Source organism: Mastigoproctus giganteus, chromosome 13 (assembly GCF_048544385.1).
Source record: "Mastigoproctus giganteus isolate SK-2022 chromosome 13, ASM4854438v1, whole genome shotgun sequence".
NCBI classification, from domain to species: domain Eukaryota; kingdom Metazoa; phylum Arthropoda; class Arachnida; order Uropygi; family Thelyphonidae; genus Mastigoproctus; species Mastigoproctus giganteus.
The window spans coordinates 126232412-126248568 of record NC_143587.1 but is presented as its reverse complement, the minus strand read 5'-3'; the positions used below and the strand labels follow the sequence as shown (position 1 = coordinate 126248568).

The window sequence follows — 16157 nt, the reverse complement described above, 5'->3', positions numbered from 1 at the left end:
CCTAATACTGGACAGGAAGAAGAAGAAATATAATCTATATTTGTAAAATGATTATTTTTTGCAATTCTATTGATTCAGGCTATTCACATGATTTTTATTCATTTATTATTCATTTTGTAAATATTTTTTTATTTTTTTTTTTTTATGAAAACCCCAAATGTATCAAAACCTACAGTACTTAGTACCATGCATGAGTTGAAAGAGATGGGTAGGGGATGCCAAAATTTTGCTCTGGAGACTACACATGGGTTTCACCATTTCAAGCCTCCAATAAGCAAAGTGGAGGTATTGCATTGGTTGATGGAAGTCGTCTACCACCTAGGGTTAGTATCAGTAAGTATTAGTATTATATTAAAGTATTATTATTAGTGTTATATTATATTAGTAGCGGTACTGGTTGGTATTAGTAGTACCATGCATGGATTGAAGATGGGGAAGCTGGAAACTTTCTCTGAAGGCTAAACATGGGTTTAACTTCACATTTCCAATAAGCAAAGTGGTGATATTGCACCTGTTGATGAGAATCATCTGCCTCCTAGTGTTAGTATTAGTACTATTAAGTATTAGTAGTACCGTGCACAGGTTGAAGGAGATGGGAGGAAATGCCTGAAACTTTGCTCTGGAGACTAAACATTGGTTTCACCATTCATGCTTCCAATATGCCAAGTGGTGATATTGCACCAGATGGTGAGAGTGATTACTACCCAGTGTTAGTACACTGCTAGAAAAAATTAATAGAACAAAATGTTTTTCATGAATATTTTATTGTGGACAGTGTCGCCAAAGTAGAATATCTGATATAATAGGCATCCTGGCACGCAAATTCCAAGTATCCAACAGAAATTGATCTACCACCTTACAGATCTGCATGTCATGCAAATTATTTATGCCAATAAAAACATGGGTTGTGACCACATCACTTCAATCCTATATTTCGGCTTGATCAGTGTGATAGCCACATCTCAATACTCAGAAGGGAAAATCATCGTCATCTAGATGATTCTTTGAGATGGCAGACTGTTGAATGACTTAAAACTGGGCAGTCGCAGGTGGTATGCTGGCTTAATGTGTTCCCAATGTCATCTTGGCACTATGGAAGCAATTTCAGGAGTCAAAAACCATTACAAGAAGAGCTGGTCAAGGTCGTCCAAGGGCTACGTAAGCCGGAACAGACTGCTATCTGGCTCTAACAGCAAGACTGAACCCTATAATATCCTGTCATCAAATGTCTCTTGAGGTTGTTGCAGCCACAGGTGTAAACCTTTTCAACTCTGCTGTGTTAAAATGCTAAATTCAAGTGGACCCTGTGCAATGAAGCCAGTGGTTTGTACCCTATTAATTCCAAACCACCACCACAGAGCGCATTGAAATTGGTGCCATAGAGTAAAAAAATGTGGAGGTCCTAAAGTCTCGAAACTTTAATAGACAGTTGGACAGACAACTTGAGTAGTCGAGACCCGCAAATTTTTGTAAAATCGGACAAATGCTAATAATTTTTTATTAGATCCTCTACAAGGAAAAATTACAATAAATTATTAGCATTTGTCCGGTTTTACGAAAATTAGCGTGTCTCGACTACTGAAGTTGTCTGTCCAACTGAAATTGGTGCCACGAATGTGACTTGGAGCTCTGACAAATGGGGTACAATTCTGTTCTCTGATCAATTCAGCTTTAGCTTATAAACAGATTCTAAATATTATTTCATCTGGAGATAATGAGGAATACAGTACCATCCCTCAAACATCAGAGAAAGAGACATGGTGGAGGCAGTTTCTTGTGTGGGTCGGAATAATGATCAACAGCTGCACCCCTTTTCATGTTTTGATAGGGTACCATAACTGCGAAGAGATACTGAGAACAGATCCATGAACCTTATGTGTAACTTTTAAGGGGATGTGGTTGGACCAGATTTTCTTTTCATGCATGACATTGCCACTACACACAGAGCTCAAGTGGTAGAGGAATATCTTTAAACTGAAGATATCCATTGACTGCCATGGCCAGCGACGATCACCAGACTGAAATCTGATCGAATATGTGTGGGATGCCCTTGGGCATCGCATTGCATGCCAAGAGCGAACTCCTCAGTCACTAGGTGAGCTAAGGTCTGCACTGGTGGAAGAATGGTATTTATTGCCACAGAACCTTATAGACACCCTTATATTGTCAGGCCTGTTTAGCCGTTGCAGAGATCATATCCAATGCTGACATGTTATTGTTATTTGGTTTTTAGGAGCATTAGCAACTAAGGCCATATTGCTCCGAGATATGCGGTGGTCATTCCCTGACCTTTCTGCATCCTCCGTATTTGGTGGTGATGGGCTCAAACCCCGGTCTAATCAAGAAGTGTGTGCTACGCACTGCTGCTCCTTTCCACCTGGCTACGCAGGTGTCTCATGCTGACATCATGTGACCATATTTTCAAGCACCTTGTATTGACTTCTATAATGTAACCTTTTTGGTAACTCATATATAACCCCTATAAATGTCTCATACCTGCCCACAGTTTCTCACCGTCTCCTCATTTCACTGTTATTCTATGGTACGGTACACCATCATACCAAATTTTGTCCAGCTTCATCACAAACTACACAAGTTACACCATGTTTTCTACATGTTTTGGTAATTTTGTTCAGCAGTTTATTAGTAAGCATCAGTATTATATTACTATTATACAAAGGGTACTAGGAAAGTTTTGCAATACAGCTTTGTTTATTTAATTTTTTCAAAGTAATTTCCTCTACATTCAATACACCTCTCCATCCTCCGAAACCAATCTTTAAACCAGTTCTGCCAAGTTTCACTAGGGAGTAAAGCACACTCGTTGTCCCAAGCCCGTAGAAGGTCCTCATCACTGGAAAACCGCCTCCCTTTTAGCTTCATTTTCACATGCGGGAACAGTGCAAAGTCGCAGGGAGCAAGGTCTGGACTGTAGGGAGGGTGCTCGAGAAGTTTCAGTCCTGTCGTGGTCAAATATTCGGTGCAGGCTTTGGCGCGGAGAGCTGGATCATTATCGTGATGGAGGTACCAGGTGTCCATTCTTGACTTTGGCCGCAGGTTCTTCATAGATCCAATGACTTTAGGCAGGCATTGTTCAGTATACCACTTAGCTGTGACTGTCTTCTGCGTGTCCAAAACAACACGTTCCACAATTCCACTCGATTTGAAAAATACAGCTATAATTTTCTTCTTTACAGATCGGGATTTTCTGACAATTACGGGTGTGTCGTCATCATCAAAGACCCAAACTTTGTTTTGAGCCTTGGTCGGCAGATCGTAATAGTACAGCCAAGTCTCGTCACCTGTCACGATGTTGTTCACATACCGAGATTGTCCCTTATCAAACTTTAACATCTCCCGGCACCAAGTCACACGTCGTGTCATCTGCTCTTCAGTCAGTTGATGCGGCACCCAGAGAGAACAAAGTTTCTTCATGTGCAAATGATCTTGCAGAATCGAACGAATTGCTGGTGCATTTAGGCCCAAAGTATCCTCTATCTGTTGGTAGGTCACTCGCCTGTTTTCGTCAAGCATTTTCCTCACAGAAGTAACGTTTTCCTCCATAACTGACGTTCGTGGCCTTCCTGGCCTCTCAGAATCCTCCAGAGTGAAATTTCCCCTTTGGAATTCTCTATACCACCTGAATATCGTTGTTCGATGTGGACAATCATCATCTAGTGCAAGAGTCATTTCTTCTAAGCACTGGTCTATGGTTAAACCACGCACGAAATTATACCGCAAAACTGTCCTTATCTCATTGCGTGACCACGATGCCATCGCAAGCACTTTACACTCTCACTACTAATGAATAACTGAGCCCATCGACTTGGCGCGGTGGCTACTATGCACGTATGAACATGTCTCAACATGCAGCAACAAGCAGCTTCCTGTGATTCATTGTTGCGTCATATTGCAAAACTTTCCTAGTACCCTTTGTACTATCATTAGTAGTGGTACTGGTTAGAATTATTAATGCCATGCATTAGTTGAAGGAGATGGAGGGGATATGCTGGAAACTTTGCTCTGGAGACTAAACGTGGGTGTCATTTTATGCCTCCAATAAACAAAGTGGTGGTATTACACGCTACTAATACTACTACTATTAGTACTAGAAGTACCATGCATAGGTTAAAGCAGATGAGGATGTTGGGGTGGGGGGGACAGAAACTTGGAAACCAAGCAAAGTGTCGGTATTGCACCGGTTGATGAGTCATCTAGTGTTAGTATTAGTACTAGTAAATATTAGTATTATACTATATAGTGTTAGTAGAGGTACTAGTTAGTATTAGTAACCATAGTATCATTCTCAAAACAAAGACCTCACTCTAACATTTTGTTATTGGTATGTAACATCCTTCACATCTGGTCCAAAACTTAAAAAACTTCTTCACATATGTAAAATTATAAAGTGAGAATAACTGTCTAATTGGGGAGTGATTAAACTTTGAAAAAAAAAAAATAATAATATAAATAAAATAATAATAATAATAATCATCTGTCCATTTATTTGCAGTTTAAAGTTTCAATATTGGTGGTACCTACTTTGATGATTGTCTCAGTTGCATATTTAGCACTGTGTCCTGATTCCCTAATAATCACATACCTGATTTACAAGACTGTTCTGAAAGTTCATCCCATCATCGACCTCTGATTTTTATGCTGATTTCAATATTTTTCTCTGAAACCAAAAATTCATTTAAAGAATAATATATATGATTTGATAGGCTTAAACTTGTAATCAACAATGACTATCTTAATCTTTTGGAATACTTTTCTTGGAATTTTATCAAACAGAACACTTTGCACATAATACAGTGCAATATGGCTTCAGATGCTAATATACTGTACAAATGATAACAACGGCATAATACAAATAAAATAAAGCAAACTTATCACTGGTGAATTTAGAACTTCATGTTTTTAAATAGTTTTATTAAATGCTGTAAGAAAAAATAAAATTATAAATTTATTAATTTAGTTCATACTACATATAATGCACATTTCTGTACAGCATTTTGTTTAATAAAATTTTTTTCAAAATTATTCTATATATACTTTTTATTGCAATTACTGTAGGCAATAAATATTGTACAAGAATAAAAGAATCTCAAATCCCCATAAAAACTGGCTACAAATTCTGTTATCTGCAGCAGTTTTGGTCTCGTTCACCTCTGATAATCAAAGTCCCAGTGTATTTGCTAGAGTACCAAATTTAACTTACACAAACTAAAATGAAACCTCAAACCAGTACAGGATGTCATGTCATTTTGACAAATGTAAAGTACTGCACATGGGAAACAGCAACCCCAGAGCAACGTATCAACTCTGTGGTACTACACTGACAGTGGTAGAGAATGAAAGGGACCTGGGGGTGGTTGTGCAGGCAGATATGAAGTTCTCTGAGCAGTGCAGACGGGCTGCAAGAGTAGCTCATGGTGTCTTGTCAATGATATACAGGAATTTTTCTAGCAGGGATAAGGAGGTGATTATTCCCTTGTATAAGGCAATGGTCAGGCCACACCTAGAGTACTGTATACGGGTCTGGAGGCCTCATTTCAAAAAGGATATAGAGCTGCTGGAATGAGTAGAGAGAAGGGCAACAAGATTAGTGAATGGAACAAAGGGGTGCTCTTACGAAGAAAGGCTTAAGTTTTGCAAATTACAGTGTCTGGAGACTAGGCACCAGCGAGGTGATCTAATAGAAGTGTATAAAGCCTTGAATGGTTTGAGCATGCTCAATGCTGATGGGATTCTTCCTCTCGCTCAGAATAATCACCTGAGAGGGCATAAATTCAAATTGAGGAAAGACAGATGTAGGATAGACGTGCGGAAATTTGCCTTTAGCCAGCGGGTGGTTGGCTGGTGGAACAGACTTCCATCCCTTGTCGTGGAAGTTGATAGCCTAAATAAGTTTAAGGCTCAGCTGGACAGGTATTTTGAACGAACAGAGGGGTGAAGTGGAAGTGGTTTTTTTTTTTTTTTTTTTTTGGTTGATGCTGCATAAGCTTGCTTTCTTGCATCAAATGCCTCTACTAATGCTAATGCTAATATAGTTTTCAGAATGTGAGTGCCTTTTATTTGTAATTCAGCACCATATGTTGCCACCCTGCCCAATGCTCCAGTAATTTTGCCATCTCATCAAAGGATGGCAGATACCACTTGGCAAAACAATTGTTCATTTAAAGATATAAATAAAGATATATAAATGACAGTACAGGAAGTCCTCAATTTACACCAGTTCAATTTACATCAATGTGCAATTATTGTATTATATATGTATTACATATTTATTTATTATTACATATATTTAAATAATATGGAGAAAAATAAATTACAGTCGGACCTCTATATAACGAAATCGATCGTTCCCTTGAAAAAATTCGTTAAACAGAAATTTCGTTATAAAGAAATATGACCTTTTCAACAGTGAAAAATACTGTAAAATCAGAAATATGGTAAAAGATGGGAAGTAAATCAGAATAAGTGGGAATGAATAAATTTTCTAATGTTTTAAAACAATTAATTTATTAATACATACTTATTAAGAAATGACTACTTACATGATGCACACTTTTAAGAATTATTTCGTAAAATACTTGGTTATTTTTTTGTTGTACACTGGATTTTACTGTACATCATTCATGAAAATATTTGCATTTGTTTAAACAATCAAATATATTTTCTGGCACATTTTCTTCCCACTGAAGGCCTCAATGCAAAGTTTCAAATGCTGCCAACATTTCTTGTTTGGAAGGTTTAATATGGCCATCATTTTCATCCAACTCATCGTCGATACTGGCACTAGTTCTTTGAATACTCTCAAAAATGTTGGAGTTACTCGGTTATTCAGCTGCTATGATATAATTATCAACTCCTAAAAATTTGTCAAGAACAATTCTTCCACTGATGAAACCTCGCTTGGAACTCTTCTCAAGATTGCTCATTGTCTTGTAGTAGTTCATGCCTCTCGTTGCTGTTAATTAACGTTTTAGCAAAACCTGCTTTTGCAAAACAATTCTAAATTGTTTTTTCCGTTACATCTTGACTTCACACTTCTGCCAACTTTGATATGCACATCCACAAATCTATAATAGAATCTATAGATTGGCTGGTTTCTATTCTCAGTATAATTTTTTTTCAGTATGCACCTTCGGTAGTGCATTTTCAAATTCTTGATATGCCTTGGTCCATTGGCTGCAGTTTAGACGAGGTATTCGGAGGGAAGAAAACAAGCTTCACACTTGTAAGTTTCAAAATTACCAAGTGAAGGTGGGCAGGGCAGTCGCTGACAATCAACGTGATTTTTCTATTTTCTTTCATCACCTTTCTATCGAAATTTAAAATCCACTGCTCAAAAATTTAACTTGTCATTCAAGATTTTTTTTTTTGTGGTTGTAGTCCAACTCTAACAACTTTACTCCTCTGAAACAATGGGATGTTTACTTTTGCCTATTACCAAAACCTTCAGTTTTTCATTACCAGCCATATTTGCACCAACCAAAACTGTAATTGTCTCCTTACGTTTTTTATCACTTAAACATTTATCATCTTTAGAAGTCAGTGTCTCTTTTGGCAAACATTTAAAAAGATACACGTTTCATGAAAGTTTGATGTCTTTCGGCTTGTAGTCCTCCATAATTTTTTTCTAAACTGTTTCTTTCCAATGGGTACAGCCTTTTTCGATTGCAACTCCACTTTCATCACAAAATAACTTTTTCGAGTAAGCAAGCCATGGCACTGTTTAAATTTCTCCAGAACTATCTTGGAATGTTTTATGCCCCAGAAAAGATGTGTACTCCATAGCCTTTTCTTTTATTAATGGCCTTGATTTTGGTACATTTTGGTCTAGAATCAACTTCATCCACTTAAAAACTGCTTCATCCACATCACACAGGCATAATTTTGCACACTTCCGATTAGATCTCATTTCCTCAAACAGTTTGAAAACAAACAGTTTTGCAGAATTATTAACACACTACTGGCAAGAATAACAAATTTTAAAGCAATTTCTTTTCATTTTTTTTAACACCCTGATCTACACTACTAAGCACTCCCACTTTTTTGCATTACACTCAAGGATTTCCTCAGACACTGTAAGATTACTCGCACAGCAGACAAAACTGATTTAGGGACCACTTATACCTACCATGTAAACGGAGACAGGTGAAATTTAGTGAAAGTGTAGATGACTAATTTCTTTGAAACAACAGATGAATTTCCGGGATAAAGGAAAATCACTCTCCTAATTGTCTAATAGGATGCTTACAGCAGAAAACAGGTTGACCAGAGCCAATGTCCGAGTTGGGAATATGCCTTAATCTTTGCCAATGGCTGTGGACACAGCAGTTGACCAGCATGACTTCTCAGTACAGTAGTGTATAGGTTGTATCAGTTTTACTTCTTCCTTTTAGCCATTGCTGACCCACTGCTGGGCAAAGGCCTCTCCCAAAACCTTCCATCTTTTTCTATCCCATGCTGTGGTTGGCCAGTTTCCTCCTGCAGGGTTTTACAGGCACCACTAAATTGTAGAATGTTTTAGCTCTTAATTCGTGGAATTAATTCCTTTAGCTCTTAAAAGCTAAAAGGATTAATTCTTAATCCTTTTAGCTCTTAATTCATACTTTCTACAGCATCGGATTTATTGCCTAAAGGCCACAGGTGCGAACAATGTGTACTCGGGTCCCTCAAAATTAGTTTGTTATATGGAAATTTTCTTCGTTATACAGAAACTATTTTTAATGTAATGACCAAGGGGAAATCAAAAAAGTTGGCTGCATAAAAAAATTCGCTATATGGAAGTTCATTAAAGAGAGGTCTGACTGCATTTATGAAATGAAACTTAAATGAAAATGAATTTCCAACTCGGCAATTAACTATGCACCTAATTTCACTTGGTCTTCAAATAAAAGCCTTGCTTTGTAAAGTAAAATTCTTTTTCTGTTGGCATATTTTATCAAAAAATTGTTCTCCATATTTTAAATTCATCTGGCACTGTCAATAAATATTGCCACCAAAAGACAGAGATAGCACTGTTTAGTATTATAACATACGTATGTTTTATCAGCGCTACAACTAAGAGCATGGCAAATTTAGCCAATGCAACCATAGTTAACAATTCATCATAAACATTAAATGAAGTTAAAGAATGATTCAGAATAAGTGAATTTATCTTAAACAGATGGCTACAACTGTTATCATTAAAATCAATTATTTTAAAAGCTACAAGTTTTTAATTAATAAATTAATTAAAAATCAAGGATGAGTTTGATATTTGGCCACATGTGCCAAAAATAGTTACAGAACTACATTTCGTTTCATAAAGAATTATAAATATGTAGAACAAATGGGTTATTAATATTACTCAGATTCCTTTTCATAAGGCGCCAACCGAACCTAGGCTTCAAATGAAGTTTAAAAAACATTCATAACTGAATTCATATTTTTTTTTTTAGAAAAGAAGGCTACAACTGTTACAATTATTATAAAAGCTATATTCTTCTGAATAACAAACTAGAAATGCTACATTTTTAAACTTGTAAGATAACATTTTTTACTTTTAATATTTACACACAGGCTGAATAACCTCAGTATACTGGGTTATTCAGCCTATGTGTAAATAATCAATGAACCTTAGAATGATTAATAAAGTTTTCAAATTGCAAAAAATTATTTCATATGCATATTGAACAGTTTTTTTATGAGCATAAAATTTGCATCTAATGTGAATACATCAGGTGGGGAGGGGGTTAAGCATTACTAATTGCAAGGAAGAAAGGTGGGATGTGGCATAACTTTGTTAAACCCAATGTTCAGGTGATATCCTAAATACTATACAGTTTCGGAAAGGTGCAGATCTGTTAGAAAGGGTATACAGAAAAGAGCAGCATGATTAAATTAGGAACACAAAACATATTCTTACCAAGGAAGACTTAAATCTGTAAATTGCAGTTTTTGTAAACTAGACATCTGCATGGTGACCTACACATAAGTGTTTAAGGACTTAAAAAGGTCGAGTAAAATAAATGCTATTGGCATCTTTACTCCGCAGGCAACTCTCAAAAGGGGGCATAAATTTAGGTTGAAAAAGGATGGTTGCAAAAACAGACATGTGGAAATTTGAATTCAGAAATGGAATAATTGACAGTTGGAATAAACTTCCAATTAGTGCTGTGTTATTAGAAGGAAAGGAAGAATGGAGTAGGTAAAGGATATTTTTTGGCTGATTGGATTTCTAGTATCATTTTGCAAACAATACGGTTGCGATAGAACTTTCCTAGAGAAAACAAAGAAAATTATTTAAAATAATCTAATTTTACCATAACATAAATCAATTAGAACTGAATAGTAGAGCCAGTACATTTCTGAGGATGAGGCTCATGTGATTTGACATTAAAACAATATAATCTGCAAGATTCCTATTCTCTTTTCCCTAGCTGGATTATTGTTTTAAATATTTCAATTCTAATGACTGCTTGAAACACATCATTGAAGTTATTCCTGTAGGGATGAAATCCTTTATTTCTCAATTCCATCCTAAAATCTTGTCCTTCATCCAAACCTTGATTTCCCACTAAATGTGCAAAGGCTGTGCAAGATAAGAACATAACACAGTGCAATCAGCTGGTACCTAAATCTCTGGCATCATTTTCTACCTATGTTAAAGTTCGCAACAGTTCCAAAAAAAAAAAAAGTTATCAATCCAAACTCAATTCTGATCAGGCTAAGAATAGGAAACTTGCTTCTTGTCCAAATGATAGGCCATTCTTCTGGTCTTTAACCAAAGCTATTGGCCACAACTTCTGTCCACCCAAAATTTTCACCTCCATCACCTGGTGGTTCTGTTGCATCTTCAACCAAAGACAAAGCTGAATTATTTGCATCCTAATTACTTTTCTTTACTTTTCTTCTAACTCTTGCACATAAGCTTGGTAAATCCAAATACATTCCATTCATGCTTCCCTTGTTCTTCATGCACAAGAACATTACACCCTTATTACACTAGTGTTTTCCCTAGGCATGGAAATTTGTTCATATCTAACAAGTTCCTAAGAAGAGTGACAAATCTTTCACATCAAATCCAGTTATCATCCCATTACATATCTCTACTCTTTCCAAAATAATGCAAAAATCCATCACTTGCCAACTTTATACTATCTTGATACCTTTCATCTATACAACGATTGCCAATATGAATTCTAACAGTGTCGATTCACTAGTAATATCTTCACTTCCAAAGCATTATCATATTTGCCATAGAGGTCTTTGTCTTTGGTTTTTTCCTTTCTTTTTGTAAATGGATAGGTTTTCTTTCTGTCCACTCACTACAGATGATGGCAAACAACTGTCTTTAACTTCTCAACCAATGCTGGTGTTCCCCAAGGTTCAGTCCTTTCCACACACCTTTCACTCTTGGATATTAATGATCTTTCACTGACTTGAATGTCATTAATATACAAGAACGTCAATATCCACAATCCACATATGCTCTGCACAAACATCTTCAACTTTTTGAATATCCATCAGTAATAATTCTTAAATATCTCCAGATAATTCTTCAAAGGAGCAAAGAAAACTTGGTAAACATCAAAACTTAATTGTATCGTATTTCTCACCAGAAAGGGTCTGCTGCTCCCCTGTTCATCTTCAATAACAATCAGATTTCTGGACAAGATAGGCGCCTCCGTAGCCAGGTGGGAAGGAGCAACAGTGCGCAGCACACGCTTCTTGATTAGACCGGGGTTCGAGCCCGTCACCACCAAATACGGGGGATGCGGGAAGGTCAGGGAATGACCACCGCATATCCCGGAGCAATATGGCCTTAGTTGCTAATGCTCCTAAAAACCAAATAACAACAACAACTGGACAAGATCACATACCTTTATTGAAGTTTATCCTGACTTGAAATTTCTCTCTTGGCATAAGCACATCACAAATTGTTTCCTGTGCATCAAGAAACCTGTTTCCAGCACCCAACTCTCATTTTGCTTTTCTATAAACAGCTATAGACTTTACACAGTTGTGTAAAGTCAATAATGGTCTCAAATTTGCCCATCCATGAAATATTGTTCCCACCACATCTGGGGTTCCCTCAAGTTCCCAAAAAGGGTGACACACTCCTCATTTCCAATTATCATCCGTTCAATTATTTAAAATTCTGTGCTGACTATCCAAAAGATGGCAATCGGGTTAATTAATGATCCTTATCTTACAATCTCTCTCTCTCTCTCTCTCTCTCTCTCTCTCTCTCTCTCTCTCTCTCTCTCTCTCTCTCTCTCTCTCTCTCTCTCCACAACAGTTTCTGCTGCTTGCTTTTTCTATAGTTATCTCCATAAGCAATGGTCTTCTGAATTGGCATCAATAACAAGGTATAATACACTTAAAGTCCAAGTTTGCAGATGATACAAAGGTTGGTAATGACAGTAACAACAATACGAAGCTGCAAGATGGCCTAGAAAAGTTGAGCAGATAGGCTGAGAGGTGGAAACTGAAGTTTAACATTGACAAATGCAAAGTACTGCAAATGGGCAGCAGTAACCCCAGAGTAGTAGTAGTAGTAGTAGCATGTGATGCAAGAAAGCAAGTGTATGAGCTTATGGAGCATCAGCCAAAAAAAAAAAAAAAAAAAAAACACACCATTCCCTCCAAATGCCCGTCCAGTTCCTCCTTAACCCCAGAGTAGTAGTAGTGGCATGTGATGTAAGAAAGCAAGTGTATGAGCTTATGCAGCATCAGCCAAAAAAAAAAAAAAAACACACCATTCCCTCCAAATGCCCGTCCAGTTCCTCCTTAAATTTATTCAACCTATCAACTTCCACGACAGGTGAAAGTTTGTTCCAGCAATTAACCACCCGCTGGCTAAAGGCAAATTTCCACACATCTATTCTACATCTGTCCTTTTTTAATTTGAATTTATGCCTTAGGTTCGTAATCTGAACAAGTGGAAAGAATTCAGTGTGCTCAACCCATTCAAGGCCTTATACACCTCAATCAGATCACCGTGCAGGTGCCTAGTCTCCAGCCACTGCAATTTCCAGAACTTAAGCCTCTCTTGGTAAGAGGATCCCTTCATTCGCCTCACCAATCTTGTGGCCCTTCTCTGTACACGCTCAAGTAAATCTACATCCTTCCTAAAATGAGGCCTCCAGACCTGTACGCAGTACTCAAGGCGTAGCCTGACCATTGCCTTATACAGAGGGACAATCACCTTCTCCCTGCTAGCAAAATTCCTATATATCATTGACAAAACCCCATGACCTGCCTGGCAGCCTGTCTGCATTGCTTAGAAAACTTCATATCTGACTGCTCCCAGGCCAATTACTCCCAGGCCTTTTTCATTTTCTAGCACCTTAAGTGTATTACCACACAGTTGGTACGTTTCTCTGGGGTTACTTGCATTTGTCAAGGTTCAACTTCAGTTGCCACTTCTTAGCCCATCTGCCCAAATTATCTAGATCCTGTTGCAGTAGCACACTGCCATTACTGTTGGTATGTTATTAAAGTAACGTACCAACTGTGCAGTACTACACTCAGGGTAGTGGAGAATGAAAAATACCTCGGGGCAATTGTGCCATCCGATATGAAGTTTTCAGAGCAGTGCAGACAGGCTGCCAGAGCAGCTCATGGGGTCTTGTCAATGATATACAGGAACTTTGCTAGCAGGGATAAGGAGGTGATTATCCCTTTGTATAAGGCAATGGTCAGGCCACACCTTGAGTACAGCATACAAGTTTGGAGGCCTCATTTTAGGAAGGATGTAGAGCTGCTGGAACGGGTACAGAGAAGGGCAGCAAAATTGGTGAGGGGAACAAAGGGATGCTCTTACCAAGAAAGGCTTAAATTCTGCACATGGCAACATCTGGAGACTAGTGCGAGGTAATCTGAATGAGGTAAAAAAAGGTAAACTGCAGCCCTTATCAACCCACTGCAGGATGGAAGTTTCCTCAACAATTCATGCTGAGGGGAAATGGACCATAATCTGGTCCAGTGCGGGTTGGCAGATCGACCATATTTAGCAGTCAGGAGCTTGAAACCCGGTCTACTCAGAGCGTGTGCTACTGCACTCCCACTCCTGACAGCTTGGCTATGAAGGCACGAATGAGGTATTTAAAGCTTTAAATGGTTTCAACAGGCTCAATGCTGATGGGATTCTTCCTCTTGCTCAGATTATGAATCACAGGGGACATAAATTAAAATTGAGGAGACAGTTGTAGAATAGATGTGAGAAAATTTGCCTTCAGTCAGTGAGTGATTGATTGTTGGAACAAACTTCCATCTATCATTGTGGAGGTAGAAAGCTTAAATAAATTCAAGATACTTTTGGACATACTTTTGGAGCAGATGGCAAGGTGGACAGTGAATGGAAAGTGGGTTGTTTTTTTTTTTTTTTTGGCTGATGCTGTATAAGCTTGCTTTCTTGCATCATATGCCACTGCTAATGATGCCACTGCTCTATTCAAAACCAGTTCAAACATGTGTCTTGAAGAGTCGATATCCATTCACCGTCCAACTCCAAACTTGCAAAATTAACTTTTCCTCATTCATCCATTCTGCCTCTGTCTCCTTCGGAATGAGCTTCCTTCACATGTACTTCCTGAAAATTACAACCTACCAACAGGTGCTTCATGCAAATAAATCTCTACAGAAATTTAAGTATAATGTTAACAAGTAGTGAATGGATGGGTGAAATGGGAAGGGTTTTTTTTTTTTTTTTTTTGGCTGATACTGTATAAGCTTGCTTTCTTGCATCATATGCCTCTACTAATGCTAAAGTACCTTCTGTCTTCTCAGCTTTCAACCCATACATAGTACTATGAGTTTTTATACCATCTGTGTTGTTTGATGTTATCATAAAAAAATATATATTTAATGTAGACAGCGTATTACTTCAACAGCATTAGCAATAGTAACAATGCATGATTTAAAAAGAAATTAGCAAAAAGCAGTGACTTAAGTGCAAATGGAAAACATTTCATTTTTTCTCATCTGCCAAAAATCTTCATTCATTCTTCCAATCAGGGCAAGGCAACAAACATAATATCCACTGCTTCATCTACAATATACAGCGAACAACCTATGTGACATATGAAAACAAAAAAAACAAAAAACAAAAAAAAAAGTCAGATATCTATTAGTTCAATTTTAATGAAATTTGGAAAGGCTTGAAAAATCGTTCTAACATAAAATTTCATAAAAATCTATCCACTGAGAGTCAAGTTATTATATGTAGATGGACAAAAAAAGGATAAGTGTCAGATTTCTTTTAATCTGATTTTAATGAAATTTGGTATGGCTTGACAAATCTTACTAAAATAGACAAATATAAAATTTTATGAAATCCATCTGCAGACAGGAAGACCACAAAATGAGAATTGCTGGACTTCTATCGATCCAATTTTAATGAAATTTGGGTGGTTCAACAAATACTTCTAAAGAGTAAACTATAAAATTTTATGAAAATCCATCCACTGGGAATCAAGTTATTATATGCAGATGGATGGACCTCACAGACAATAGGTGCTATATGCAGATATGATGACACACCTAAAAAAAATGATTAGAGGTTGCACCATATAAAGATTTGTATCAGCACAGGCAGCAGGGCTATGCTTTACAGACAGTTGACCATGGATCACTGATTTGTCATGAAATTACTCTGACATGTGGCAAAGTTTAGGTCATCTCAAATCTTTTCGTATTACTTAACCAATTTCATGAAAAAAAAATTCTCGAAACATGCCAATATTCCTGAAGTGCAACCAAGGAACAGTTGCTATTCTGGAACAGAACTTACTCAATGCATGATACCTCATTGAAATACCTTGTTCACCTTCTCTGCCTGCTTTGTAATCATCTGCCATTACAATGTTAACAACATCTAAGCTTGCATACAGATTACACCAAATTTGCCTTGGTATTGCATTTTGGAACTTTTTATGTCTTTCATTTCTGCATGGTCTGGATATGGTCCACCTCTAAATTTCACCTCTGTACCATTAACAGTTATCGGTCTATAATCCAAAGAATTTTTTTTTTAAAATAAGAGTAATTATAATCATCCTGTACAAAAAATGTTATTTTCTAATACAGGCAACCCTCGTATAACATGATACTTCTACAACATGGTTTCGCTCTAACACGATTGTTAAATTGCAACAATC

At 37.2% G+C, this 16157-nt stretch overlaps 1 protein-coding gene across 4 annotated transcripts in view; it reads right to left on the bottom strand.

Moving 5' to 3' along the window:
• Positions 1 to 16157, bottom strand: part of LOC150076426 (WD repeat domain phosphoinositide-interacting protein 3) — a 179928-nt gene that overhangs the window by 129595 nt on the left and 34176 nt on the right. The window contains exon 2 of one of the 4 annotated variants that reach the window (XM_090388012.1): positions 4604 to 4678. The exons of the other annotated variants lie outside the window; for them this stretch is intronic. The gene's annotated coding sequence lies outside the window, so the exon portion shown is untranslated. The remainder of the gene's footprint in view (positions 1 to 4603; positions 4679 to 16157) is intronic. 4 annotated transcript variants of the gene reach the window in all.